A 14,092-nucleotide genomic window follows, 5' to 3' on the forward strand; every position below is an offset into this window, starting at 1 on the left:
ACAAAGGGCTCCTAACTCTCCACTGCCTGGGTTATGTGAAGATGAGCTGACCTAATCCTTGCGCTGTAAGGTACATGACACCCTGCAAAGAGCGGGTGCTCAGTGAAGGTACGATGTTGACTGGAGCTCCCCCCACAGAAGGACAGCTATGCCCAGGTCTGCCCTCCACTTGTCCCTGGAGTGTAATCCCAGTGCTCTCTGGGTGACCCTGGCAGGACCTGCCCTACTCTCTCTGGTCCTCAGTTCCCTCCCCTCTGAAATGGGGTCACAGTGCCTGTGCTGGCTACTTCCTGAGATCAAATGAGAATGACTTGGAACCCATTAAAAACAGCTTCCCTGGGGCAGAGAAGGAAGGACATGAGCAAGGATTTTCAAACTAAATGTCATGACCCATTTTGAGCCTTGAAAGCCATGTAATAGCTGCAGCCAGAATTTTTAACAAACGGACTAGAAGAAACGATATTAGACAGCATCTCACGTAGTACAGGCGTGTTCTCAGCTCATGAAATTTTCATTCCAGTTAAATATTGACGTATGTGTGTTTGCTGAGTCAGGATGTAAAAGGTATTTGTGACTGTGGGTGAGGAAACATCGGAAAGCTACTGGGAACAATTTGAACACAGGCTCCAGGACTGAATGAGTCAGTTTGAATCTTGACTCTGCCCCTTACTAATGGAGTGACTTCGGACAAGTTACTTGAGCTCTCCGTGCCTCAGTTCCTCACCTGTAAAGAAGGACAGAAATAAGCCCTATCTTGTGAGGGTCATTGGGAGGGTAAATGAAGTGCTTAGAACAGCCTGGCACACGGCTCAGCAAGTGTCAGCGATGGTCGGCAGACTCAGAACAAGGATGGAGTAAGGCCTCGGAGGAGGAGCTGGCCTCTGGAAGTGGGGAAGGGTCTGCAGCCCCCTCCTCAGTGGAGAAGGCGGTTCCGGCGCAGCCTCCCAACTTCACAGAGACCCTGAACCAGGGAGAAGGTGAGGTGGAGCCTGGCCTCTGCCTCCCGGGCCAGGCCTCTGCCTGCCTCTTAGGGTCCAGAGAGCGCTTGATCTTGGCTTTCTCATCTGTAAAATGGGGACAGTAAATAATCGACCTCATGGCGTTGACCAAATGAGATCCTGGCTGCAAAGTGCTTAGCACGAGCCTGGCACAGAGTAAGTCTCAATGTGTGCCAGCTATTTTTACTCACAACGCACTGTTCAATAAAAAAGGCAGGTTCCAAAACATATGTACAGTATGAGCTCAACGCCACAGGCACGCCTTCGCTTTTTGTTGGTTATAGCTAAAGTTTCTCATTCCTGATTTTTGTCCAGCTAACACGTATTGCTTTTTCTTGAAGAAAAAAAAAAACAAGATGACTTTTATCAATCTAAGTAATAAGTGCCACCCACCTCAACTGACTCATGTGACATTCCCCAGGCCAGCACGTGGGCTGACCCCATGCCACCTTCCACCGAAAACCACCAGGTGTGTCACTGCATCTTGGGCACCAGAGCCCCAGGAAGCAGCCTGGTTTTCGTTTTCTTTTTCTTGTTGGTTCACAGCGATGGCTGATGACCTACTGGTGGCATTCTGTGTAACAAACACATGCCAAGGATCGCGGATTTCATGCACAGGAGGGAAGGAGGTGGCAAAGCACACTGGAGTTTGTCAAGCGATAGGCCTGGCATCTCCTGTGTACGAAACCGGGCTTGCGAGCAGAGAGGGATAAAGGTTGGGGACGGATATTCTCTAGGCCTTGGATGCCAAACCAAGAGGGGGCATGAAGGGCAGGGTCATGGACGGGGAGGCTGGCAGTGCAGCAGGAGGGGTGGGAAAGAAAAGAGGTGGCTCAGAGGCTGCCTCCCAGCGGACTGGCCCTCTTCCAGGGCCTTCCTGTGACGTCATCACCTTCTCAGCAGCAGTGTGTGCATGGAGGGGGGTCCTAGGGAGGCAGGGATGGGGAGATATTGGCCACGAAAGGGTATGGAGGCTGAGGGGCAGTCCATGCTGGACGTCGGGTTTGGGGAAAGCTGGACCCTTTAAGAAAGGCCCGCTTTTCAGTGAGGCTGTGGTTTCAAGGTTACCACAGGCATCCAGAAAGGACCCCTGACCAGCCCCCAGGTACCGTCCCTCCATCAGGGCACATTTGCTCTGCACTGTCATCACCCATTTGAGCACTGTCTCCCCTTCTGGGCTGTGCCCCTTGGGGCCCAGCAAGGGTCTCCCTCTGTCTCGGTCAAGCCCAGTGCCGGGCCGGGTGCCTGGCACATCACAGGTGCTCAACAGAGACCCATGGAACGCCTAAGGCTGAAGATGAACGAGGTCTGCGAGGCCTGAGGCTGGGAAGACCCGGTCCTGGTTTCCCCTTTAGCTGCCCGTGACCCCAGCCTGGGCACGTTATGGAATGTGTGCCATCCTTTAGTTCTGTCCTTGCAAGGGGGTGAATAGAACCCGCCTCCATCTCTTTCCTTGCTTTTGGGAAAAGGGCTTCTACAGAGCTGAGGGGGCAGAGAGGATGCAGGCCACACGTATTCCGAATGGACATAACACGCAAAGGAAGGCCGCTGGCCCGCACCTGGTCACTTCGGGGAAATCAGAGGCAGCTGGCAGGCTGCACAGTAAGGAGAGGTTGGCTGGGGGCCGGGATGCCAGGCTCAGTGAGTGCCTGGCTTGAGTCTACAAGTAGGAGGAGGCCAGGAACTGTATTTGAGAAGGTAGGACCAGACCCAGTGAAGAAAGCTGAAAGACTACTGTTCGGAAGGAGCCAAGAGCTTGGTTTATTGTGCCAGAAATAAAGGGTCTAGGCGGCTGCCAAGACCATCATCCATCATCGGAGGACACCGCTCCAGGGAAACTCGCTCCCCACTTCCTGAATCTCTGTGGACAACAGAGCGTAAATGTCAACAGTGCCTCCTGCGGGACAGCCCCAGCATTACACTATCTCCGCCCGAGAGGTCAGAAACAGCAAGTTCTAGAATGTTCCAGCTGGAATAACACAGTTCAACAACTATGACTGCTGCTGTTTTCTACTGATTAAGAGCTCACTGTGTCTCAGGTACTATGCTAAGTATTTTTCTTGGATTATCTCATTTAATTTTCATAACAACCCCTATGAGATAGGAACTATTATTAACCCAATTTTTCAGGTGAGGAAACAAGCAGGGAAGACAAATGATTTCTTCTGAGGTCTCAAGTTACTTTGTAGCAAAATTGCTTTCCAGCCCAGGTCTCTCTGACTCAAAAGCCCATGGTTTTAACTACATTCTTGTCCATCAAGTCCAAGGATGGTGCAGAGCTTTCATCTTCGCATCACCTCACTTGGTTGGCAGTGGCTCTGCCTAGAGCTCTGGGTTGAGAAGGATTCTGAGTGCCATGATGAATTGATGATGTCTGCCAGGGGTGCTGGCAGAGATGTGACAGCGTGTGTGTCAGGTATATTTTCATCTCTGATCTAGTCCAACCTACTGTCTAGTGTGACCTTTACTGTACCCCAAGAAAGGGATCAAGGCTCAGCCCCTGACCTCTGTCTTCACTCATTCCCGCAGTGACCTGAAGGCATCTCAAACTTCTCATGTCCGAATATGAACTCTTGATCTGCACGTCTCAAGCCGTCCTCCTGCCATCTTCTCCATCTAAGCACAGGCGGCACTGGTCCCCGTTTGCTCAAGCCAAAAGCCTCAGTCTCCTCCTTGATTCTCTTCCTCTCATACCCCACATCCAGTCTTTCAATAAGTCTCATTGGTTCTACAAAATATGAATCCAACGACTGTTCATCGCCTCCACATATCCTGCCACCATCATCTCCCCTAGACCGACGTGGCAGCCACCTAACCAGTCTTGCTCCGTGCCCCCATCCCCTCTAAACTCTGATCGCCACACTGCAGGCAGAGTCTGTGGGCCTTTTTGGTTTCCCAAGTACTTTTGCATAAGTTGCACACACAAACAGGAAAGAAGGGCAGAGAATTGTCACTCCTATTTGACAGATAAGAAAAACTGAGGCTCAGCACGGTGATGTAATTGACCCAAAGGCACACACCAGAGGAGCTGCAGTCGAGGTCTCTTACCGGATGCTGTACACAACCTTGGCCCTCCCAGACATGCCCCTCCAACCCCCAGAGCTTCCTGTGGGCACATCTGAGCCTTCTCCCCACCAGAGGCTGCAGGAGGTCAAGTAAGGAGGTTGTCAAGGTAGCCAGGAGAGATGGTCTTCTCTCTGCCTGGGAGTGCCACCGGAAACGTCTTGGTCCAGTGCAACTTCTCACGGTCTGTCTCATTTTCCTTTGGTGTGTGGTGCCCCCTGGTGCTCACTCTTGTAAAATGCAGCTGATTATCTGAGAAAGCTTTTGGCGGACGAGGTGGGCTCTAAGGGTGGAGTGGGTGCCTGGGAGCCCCTCAGACCAGCCTCTCAGAGGAGCTCCTTCTCAGCAAAGGTCTTCCCTCCCTTAGAGACCCGAGTGTGCGTCCGGGCAGGCAAGGGCATGCTGCTCCTTTCAAAGTTTAACAGTCTACACCTTCTCCTGGGAACCCAAATCCGTACAACCTTTCTGAAAACGGTCATAAAAAAAAATTGAAATTTCAAAAAAGATTTTAAACGACATGCTCATTGTATAATGCTAAATGAAAAGTTAGTGCAAAACTATACCTAAAAATCCTATCTATGCAAACGTGTGTCAAAGATATGCACACAAATGACAGCAATGAGTCTGGCCAGTGGGACTGTTTTTAAATTTTCTTTATAATTTTGTATATTTTCCAAATTTTTTACACTGCACACATTTTACTTTTCTAAAGTAGAGTTTTATAAAGAAAAAAAATAACAATAAAGCCTTTTCCACCGGGCCCCGCCCCGTTGCCTGCTGCAAGATGCTTGGAATGTCCCTTCTGGAACGCTATTCACTGAGCACTGGGCAAGTTGAAGGTTTGTTCCCTGGTGGGAACATGTGAACATTCTAGTGGGAGCTTCTGGACACCATGTCTTACCCTAGCATTTCAGAGTCCTGGCATGGGGCAGATGAGGGAGAAGGGACTCCCTGGGGACCGAGAGACCTTAGATCTCAGAGGTGAGGAAACAGAGGACCCAAAAGAAAGCTCATGACCAACATTCTCAGGCAGAGAGAGAAATATGAGATGCAGAGAGATCATGTATATGAGTGTGCCCCAGACCAGAGAGGTGACTGGATATGCCCAAGGTCACACAGCAGATGGCGAGAGTAGGTCTAGTGTTCAGGTCTCTCGACTCCAATTCCTGAGTTCTTTCCCCACACCAGCAACCTGGAACTTCCAGAAAACTCCCACAGAAATGCAAATTAGTACAACAGTGAGAAAACGCTAATGGCAAAAACTTTTAAGTTTACTAAGATCAAAGGTTGACAAGGAGGTTGGGGAAAGGATATTCCCACGGCGCACAAAGGTGATCCTTGCGGTGTTTTGTCATCAGGAAAAACTTAAAACGTTCTACATATCCATTGATGCAGAACGGGTTACATGAAATACAGCACATCTGAGCCCCGGAACATCTTGAACAGTGAAAACGATGGTCTGAAGGTGCTGATGTGAAAAGTTCCCCACGATTTTGTTGAGTGAAAAATGCCCGAAGCAGGTTGCAGAGTGAATGAGTATGACACAACTTATATAAAAACCACACACAGAGACACACAATGTCATATATTTTCTAAGAGTCCATAGAAAAAGATTTTGAAAAATTACCCCTAAACTGATCATCACAGTTACTTTGGGTAGGGAGGGAAAGAATGGAGGACTATGAATCTGTGCTATTTTAACTTGTTAAAAGGAAAATGTGTTCATCTATTGCTTGTGTAATTAAAAATTCATTGAAAAGAAAGAGAGGGAGGGAGGGAGGAGACCCCCAGGAGGATGTAGCACACAGTGGGCCTGCAAGGACAGGCAGACAGGAATGGAGGTCTCAGTGAGATGGAAGAATCCGGGTGGGAGCAGAGGCTCAGGCGCGGAGGTATGCAGCCCGTGGGCCGCAGGTTCACACAGGGCCCCTTGCCCCCACTTTCCCAGAAGGAGCGGGTGGGCCTCAGGGCCCTAGGCCTGGTCCCGGCACGGGCGGTGTCAGTCCCTACACGCCTGGCGGCCAGGATGCCTGGGAACCACTGTCAAGTGCCTGGGGGCCTTCGAGGCCTGGAAGTAGCAGATAAAGGCAGGTTTGGAAAGAGCCTGGCTGTTCTTACAGGAAAGGGAGAGGGGGCTCTCCGATGAGAGTGGCCCCGCCCCTCCTCTCCCACTCCCTCTGTGCCCCCACCCCCAACTCCATCCAATGGATGAGCAGGCCACACCTGGAGTCTTCCTCAGGGCCCAGAGTGGGCAGCAGGGGAGGCCAAGGCCAGAAGGGAAGAAGGAGCGGGCTTGTCCACAGTTAAGGACTGAGCCAATCACAGACTTTCTCCAGGCTGCCCCTGGTTCAAATCCCAGCTCCACCTCTCTCTCTTTGTGCCCTTAGGAATCCCTCCTTTTTAATTGAAATATAATTCACCTACTATAAAATTCACCCTTTAAAAGTGTACAATGTTTAAGATATCCACAAAGTCATGCAATCATCACCACTATGCAATTCCAGAACATTTTCATCACCTGGAAAAGAAACTCCATACCCACTTGCAGTCACTCCCCCATTCTCCTCCCTTCCCCCAGGCCCTGGCAACCACTAATATACTTAACATCTCTATAGATTTGCCTATTCTGGACATTTCATATAAATGGAATCATACAATACGTGGCCTTTTGTGTCTGGCTTCTTTCACTTAGTGTAATGTTTTCAAAGTTCATCCTTGTTGTAACGTGTTGGTACTTCACTCCTTTTATTGCTAAATAGTATTCCATTGTCTAGATACATCCAATTTTGTTTATCTGTTCATCAGTTGATGGAAAGTTGGGGTGCTTCCAATTTTTGGCTATTATGAATAATGCCGTTATGTACATTCATGTACAGCTTTTGAGTGGACATGTTTTCAATTCTCTTGGATATATACTTAGGATTAGAATTGCTGAGTCATATGATAACTTTATGTTTAACTTTTTGAGGAACTGCCAAACTGTTTTCTACAGCAGCTGCACCATATCACATTCTCCAATATTTCTGATTGGTTCTTCTTTATAGTTTCAACCTCTTTTGTGAAGTAGCTCCTGAATTCGTTGAACTGTCTATCTGCATTTTCTTTTAACTCATTGAGTTTTTTTTTTATAATAGCTATTTTGAATTCTCTGCCACTTAGATTATAGATTTCTGTGTCTTCAGGATTGACCTCTGGGTACTTGTCATTTTCTTTCTGGTCTGGTGATTTAATATATGTTTTCATACCACTACGTGGCGTGAATTTGTGCTTCTGTATTGTGGTAGTATTTGATCGCCACTTCCTCCTGCTGCCACTGGTGGGGGGGGGGGGGGTCATGAGCTGCATATTCTGAGCCCACCACCATCCACTGCTCATCTCCCCACTGCTGATCTGGGGTGCCAGGCTAGGGGGAGGGGTGCTTTCTTTCTCCTGCTGAATCTTGAGGGCTTCTTCCTCTGCCCTCACTAACTGCTCCCCTGGGGTGTTAGCTTGATGGAGACACCCCCACAATAGCTAGTCACCTCTGTGTGGGGCTTTCCCCCAACTATGAGGGAACTTGGAGGGTGATGGTGTTCCCATGGAGAGCTGCCCCTCCCCCCTTTCCTCTTGGAGCTTTGTGTCATCCCTGGATCACCGCCCTTGGGAGGGAGAGAAGTTTTCTCTTAACTCATTCCACTTCCCAGGAACAGAAGGGTGCTCCAGCGCCTCCACTTTCCAATGGATGGCTGCATGGGTCTCTCAAAGGTCTTTTGTGTTGTGCAGGTGTCCTCTGCTGGAATATGAATGTCCTTTTCGTTGTTTCTTAGAGGGGAGAGTTTACAGGGAGAGCTCACTCCCCCATGATGCTGATGTCACTCCAGGCCATATCACATTCTCATTAGCTCTGTTTCTTAAGCTCTCTGGATCTCAGTTTCCCATTGGGAAAGCATCAGTATTGATCCTTCCATTATAGACTGGCTGGAAGAGTTAGGTGAGATAAAGTAGCACTCAATAAGTGGAATTATTATAATTAGAAAACCCATAAGATTCTGAGCCTGTTCCTTTTGGTTCCCTTCAAATCCGACTGGGCATCTACTCCTCATTATCTCCACTCGTTTACCTACTTCTTGAATTTCCCTTGAATAAACTTTACTGTGGAGGAAAATTCCTGCTGCCTGCACACACGCACACACACACACACACACTCTCTCTCTCTCTATTTAATAAAGGCCTAAGCCCAAGCTAAATGGAAAGGTAAAATCCACATACACACACACAACATGGTATGTTAGAGCTGGGATCAACTACTACAATGGTTCTCAAAGTGTGGAACCCAGACTGGCAGCACCTGGGAACTTATTAAAATGCAAATCCTCAGGCCCCACCCCTGAATCAGGACTCTGGGGATGAGGCCCAGCAATCTCTGGTTTAACACACCCTCCAGGTGATTCTAACACACACTAAAGTTCCCAGATTACAGAGGAGAAAACTGAAGCCCAGAGAAAGGATGCAGCTTGCTCAAGCCCAGAAAGCGATAATGAATGAAGGCTCTGGAATTGTGTGGTCCTGGATGGAAATTCCAGCTTCCCCATTTCCAGTTGCGTGACCTTGGGCATGTCCCTTAACCCTTCTTTACTTCAGTATCTGTCTCAGTCGTTTTAGGCTGCTATAACAGAATACCATAGACCGGGTGGCTTAAACAACGTTTATTCCTCCCAGGTCTGGAGGCTGGGAAGCCCAAGATCAAGGCGTCAGCGATTCTCTTCCTGCCGAGAGCACTCTTCCTGGTTCGCAGATGACAGAGGTCTTCTCCTTGTATCCCCACGTGGCAGAGAGAAAAACGATCGCTCGTGTCTCTTCTTGTAAGGATGCTAATGCCATTCCTGAGGGCTGCACTCTCATGATCTTAGTACTTCTCAAAGGCCCCCCTCAAAATACCATCACTTTGGGAGTTAGGATTTCAACAGGTGAATACTGGGGACACAGTATCTCCACGTCTAAAAATGGGGATTAATACACCTTCTCCGAGGGTGGCCACTCTTCTGCATTAAAGGCACAATGAGGGCGGAGTTCAGGCCTCCTGATGTCCAGGCTGGTGCTCCTATCCGCCAGGAAACTGGCCACCTCTACACCATCTCATAAGAAGGATCCAGAGACCTTAACGCGTGAAAGGCTGACTGGAGAGGAGGGCTTTGTTTTATTCTGTGAGGCCCCAAAAGGAGATGATTGGGGGAAGTTACAGGGAGGTAGGTCAATTTAAGGGAGATGTTGCTAACTGGAATTGTTCAGAAACAGAATTGGCAGCCCCAAACCGTACTGAGAGCTCATCACTGGAAGATTCCAAGCAGCGTCTGGATGCCATCTTTCCAGGATACTGCAGAGGGGAACCTTTCAGGATAGAAAGTTGGCAGAGATGTTTCTGAGGTCTCTTCATACATAAACCTGTGAAGCAAGCACATACCGTCTTTCTCTGCAGCATCCATTCTTTCGGGAGCTACCCTTCCTCCATTCCACGTGGTTGGGGGGCTGTCAATCAGGGTGCTCCATTCACCCCTCCCATCTCAGGGGAGGGCATACTACCCAGACTGGCCAATTAGAGTATTCCATCCTCCCTGAGCACACCGATTGGTTCAGGGGACGGCGTATGACTCAAGACAGGCCAATCAGAGTCTTTTCCTGCTAGAGCCGTCACATAGCCACACCCAGCCTTGAATTTCCCAGTCTGTTGAGCCTATAGAATTCGTTTTTTGCTTCAGCCAGTTTGGAGTTTCTGTCTTCGCCGCTGATGAAGTCTTACGTAATACTACCATATAAAAATGGGCCTTCTCCTTCTTGTATTGGAGCCTGCCTCCCCCCCAGCATTGCATCAAAGCGACAACAGCAAGAAAAACAACATAGTTTCAAACCATTTAAAAATGCCTGAAGGGATTCCAGTCCTAACAGAGCAAAAAGTTTTAAATCCATTGTCTCCACCTCTCTCTTCATGCATCTCATACTCACGGCAGCTGGCCCCTCAACTTGCTCCTTTCTTCTCCAAATGCCGGAGCTCCAGTTGCTTCTTAGCTTTTTCCTCCTCTCCTGCCATTTCCAACGTTCATCCATCCAACCTTGCTGGACCCTTTTGTGGGCCCAGACAGGAGAGGAAGAGGCTGTGAATTCTCACACAGTCATGTGGTTTTATACAGGTTATCTCAGGGTCAAGGGAGAGGCGTGGTCGTCAAATTTCATCTATGGAGGGAGACGTGACTGTGAAGTTATACTTTCAGAAGAGATACTGAGGTCTTTTAAGTATGAGTCACACGCCAAGTTTAGCTCAGTAAACATTGCATGAGTGGCCACCAGGTGCCAGCTAAGAGCCAGGAGTGGGCCTGAGTCATTTGGGGTCTGGAATTGTGGACTGAGCCCCAGACACTGAAGATTTGTTACTCAGTCTTCTTTGGTTGCCTACTATGCGCCAAGCCCTGAGGATGTATCCAGGAAGAAAGATATTAAAGGCACTAAAATGATTTCTATGAAGTGATGATTAAGTTCCACCAAGGAGACATATATGGGGATTGGGAACACATCAAAATCAGGGGTGAAGGAAGCCTCCCTGAGAAAGTGACACATGAGCTGAGTCTGGAAGCAAGACTAGGAGTTGGCCAGAAGACTAGAGGGAAGATGAACCTGGGAAGGGGGGAGAGAGAGGGAGGGAGGGAGGAGGGAACAAGCAGGACTCTGTGAGGCTGGAGCATGAAGAAGAACTGGAAGGGAGCTTCAAAAGGCAGATGGAGGAACCCCTCACATGAGGGAAACAATAGAAAGAATAAACAAATGGGACTTCATCAGACTACAGAGCTTCTTCAAGGCAAGGGAAAACAGGATTGAAACAAAAAAACAGCCCACTAATTGGGAAAAAATATTTATAAGTTATTTATCTGACAAAGGGTTAATCTCCATAATATACAAAGAACACACACAACTCAACAATAAAAAATCAAACAACCCAATTACACAATGGGCAGGGGACATGAACAGACATTTCTCCAAAGAAGATATACGGATGGCCAGTAGACACAAGAAAAGATGCTCATCATCACTAATCATCAGGGAAAAGCAAATCAAAACTACACTAACTTATCACCTTACACCTGTTAGAATGGCAAAAATATCCAAAACCAAGAGTGACAAATGTTGGAGAGGCTGTGGAGAAAAAGGAACCCTCATACACTGTTGGTGGGAATGCAAACTGGTGCAGCCACTATGGAAAACAGTATAGAGATTCCTCAAAAAGTTAAGAATAGAAATACCTTATGACCCAGCCATCCCACTACTGGGTATCTATCCTAAGAACCTGAAATCAGCAATTCCAAAAGTCCCATGCACCCCTATGTTCATCGCAGCATTATTCACAATAGCCAAGTCATGGAACCAACCCAAGTGCCCAGCAACTGATGATTGGATAAAGAAGATATGGTATATATACAGTGGAATACTACTCAGCCATAAAAAAGGACAAAGTCGTCCCATTCACAACAACATGGATAGATCTTGAGGGTATTATGTTGAGTGAAATAAGCCAGACAGAGAAAGACGAACTCCGTATGACTCCACTCATAGGTGGTAGTTAACATATGGACAAAGAGAACTGATCAGTGGTTACCAGGGGAAAGGAGGGTGGGGGGAGGGCACTAGGGGTGAAGTGGTGTACCTGCAACATGACTAATAATGATGTACAACTGTAATTTCACAAGGTTGTTAACTTTCATAACCCTAAACAAAAAGGCAGATGGAGGCTACCGGGAGCCGTGGCTACATCATTTGATCGGCTGTTTGACAGGGTCCAGCCGATTAACGCCTAGGGGTGCAGGGTCGCCCCTTGGTGAAGAATAACCGGCCAGCCTCTCACATAGTTCTGAAACCTGTGCTGCTTCTAATTGCCCTTCATTCCTTTTCCTTTCTTAACCTCCAGTTTTCACTCCTTTGGGTGGCTGCTTGGGAGGCACTACATCCCGGGAAAATTAAATATAGTAAGAGAATGTGACCACCTGCAGGTAACTTTCAAGATATTTTTCAGTTAATTAATGGAGGAGCACACAGTCCCATTTGAGACAATCAGAAAGGAATCCTGCCCAGATAAGATGTCGAATTAGGTTTATGGCCTCTGTCTGGTTAATGTTTCCTTCTCCCTCCAGTTCTTTGTCTAAATATATATATGCATCATCCTTCTAAGTTTGCTGGTTAATTGGATAATCAAGAAGTATCTATATATTATTCTTGACCTTCTGCTTTCTGTTAAAATGCTATAGAGGTTTTCTCCTAAAAGCAATAAATAATAAACAATTGTGAGTAGAAGGGCCGAGGGGTGCAGGGATGCCCCTCGGTAAAGAATGGCCGGCCGACACCCCTGATATTTTCTGAATTATATGCATGCTTTCTAGCAAGGTTATGTCTATACTTATTTCTGTTTTTTATTCTTGAAGATATATAGTTTAGCTTAGCTTTTCAGCCCTTTACTTGACTAACAAAATGATACTTTCTCCAGCAGTGTGCTTAAGGGACTGTTAGCTCCACAATATAAAAGACAAAGGAATGCTTTCACCCCCTAAAAGGCACGAAAATGTAAAGATGTTTAACTGCCCGCTGAGAATGCAGATAACCCTGGGGATAAGATACCCTGGAGTCGCCTTTTGTTCCCATTAACAATCTACATTAATGGTGTAAATGATTGAGGGAGGCAGGCATGGCTCCCCCAGGATGTAAACAGACGGACTGCTGTCCTGTCCGGAGGCCTGGACCTTCTCTCTTTGATTTAACTTTACCGTGAATTACAACAGGTGTCTAGGTACCTATCTCTTTTTGCTTAGAGACAACAAACACTAGTTAGTTGCGGAGAAGACGATCATTAACCTTATGCTATATAGAATGGAATGCTAATAAATATTCTTGTGCTTTTTTTTTTACTTCCTTATCTCTCTGAGAATATTTGTAGAACCATTTCTGTACTAATCCTGAAAAATATATAAACGACACTTGTGCACAATAAGGGGGACTTGCTAACACCAACCCAAGTCTCACGTCCTCTTTATTTTCCCCTCCCTCAGTTTTTCGCCGACGCTGTCTCTCCCGCGGGAACCTGGACTCTGCCGAGGCTGGACCCCGGCAGGAGGCCATGTTGTAAAGCCTTTGCTGTGGACCAGAGACTTTCAACACGAGCCCCATAGGCCACCTAGGGCGTGGGATGTGGTTGGTTCTAAACTTGGGAAAGCTGAGTTATGGTTCTTTCACCCCATGGTGTGCTGAAGCCAGCTGGTACAAACTTGGGAGAGCTGATTATGTGCATTTCTTCCCAACTCTCTGTTCAGTGACCTCACGTTGAAACTGACCATGGTGGAGGTATTTAAAGGGCAGTACAGACAAACGTCACCAAGCAAGGCTTCCTCTGCTGCCCCAGACCCAGTTGTTAAATATTCACCAGCACCATTGCTGCCACCTACTAATCCAGTCCAAAGAGGAACCTGGTGCCCAGCCCCCACCTGGCTGCGCATGAGACTTCAGTGCTCTGATCTTTGCAAACCCGAAAGTGACAGACACAGGGGATTTTTATTTTTGTCGGCCCTTAACCATCTGGAGGCTGAGAAGCAGAAGTTTTAAACCCACAAGTTTTGAGGACAGCCAGCCTGGGGTCTGAATCCCAGCCCTGTCACTAATTAGCTGTGTGACCTTGGGCAAGCAATGCAACTTCTCAGAGTTTGACCTGTTAAAAGGGGATATTGATACCTACCTCATGGGGTTATTGTGCAGATTAAATAAATTTAATATATGTAAATTATGGTGCCTGCTGGATAGCAAGGACTCAATAAATGTTATTGAGTGCTGTTTTAGATAAAAGAGATTTCAACAGAGATATACCCATTTTATTCCAGAATGGATTTATTCTCAGTATTTGAGATACCTGAAAGACACTGGAGCAGCACACTGAGGACCTGTGTACAGGCCGGGTTGTGGTAACTGGCTGAGATTTTCTGACCTGTGTCCATGATGACTTTTTTTTAAAGATTTTGAGAGCTGCA

The sequence above is a fragment of the Equus asinus genome, chromosome 5 (assembly GCF_041296235.1).
Source record: "Equus asinus isolate D_3611 breed Donkey chromosome 5, EquAss-T2T_v2, whole genome shotgun sequence".
Taxonomy (NCBI): Eukaryota; Metazoa; Chordata; class Mammalia; order Perissodactyla; family Equidae; genus Equus; species Equus asinus.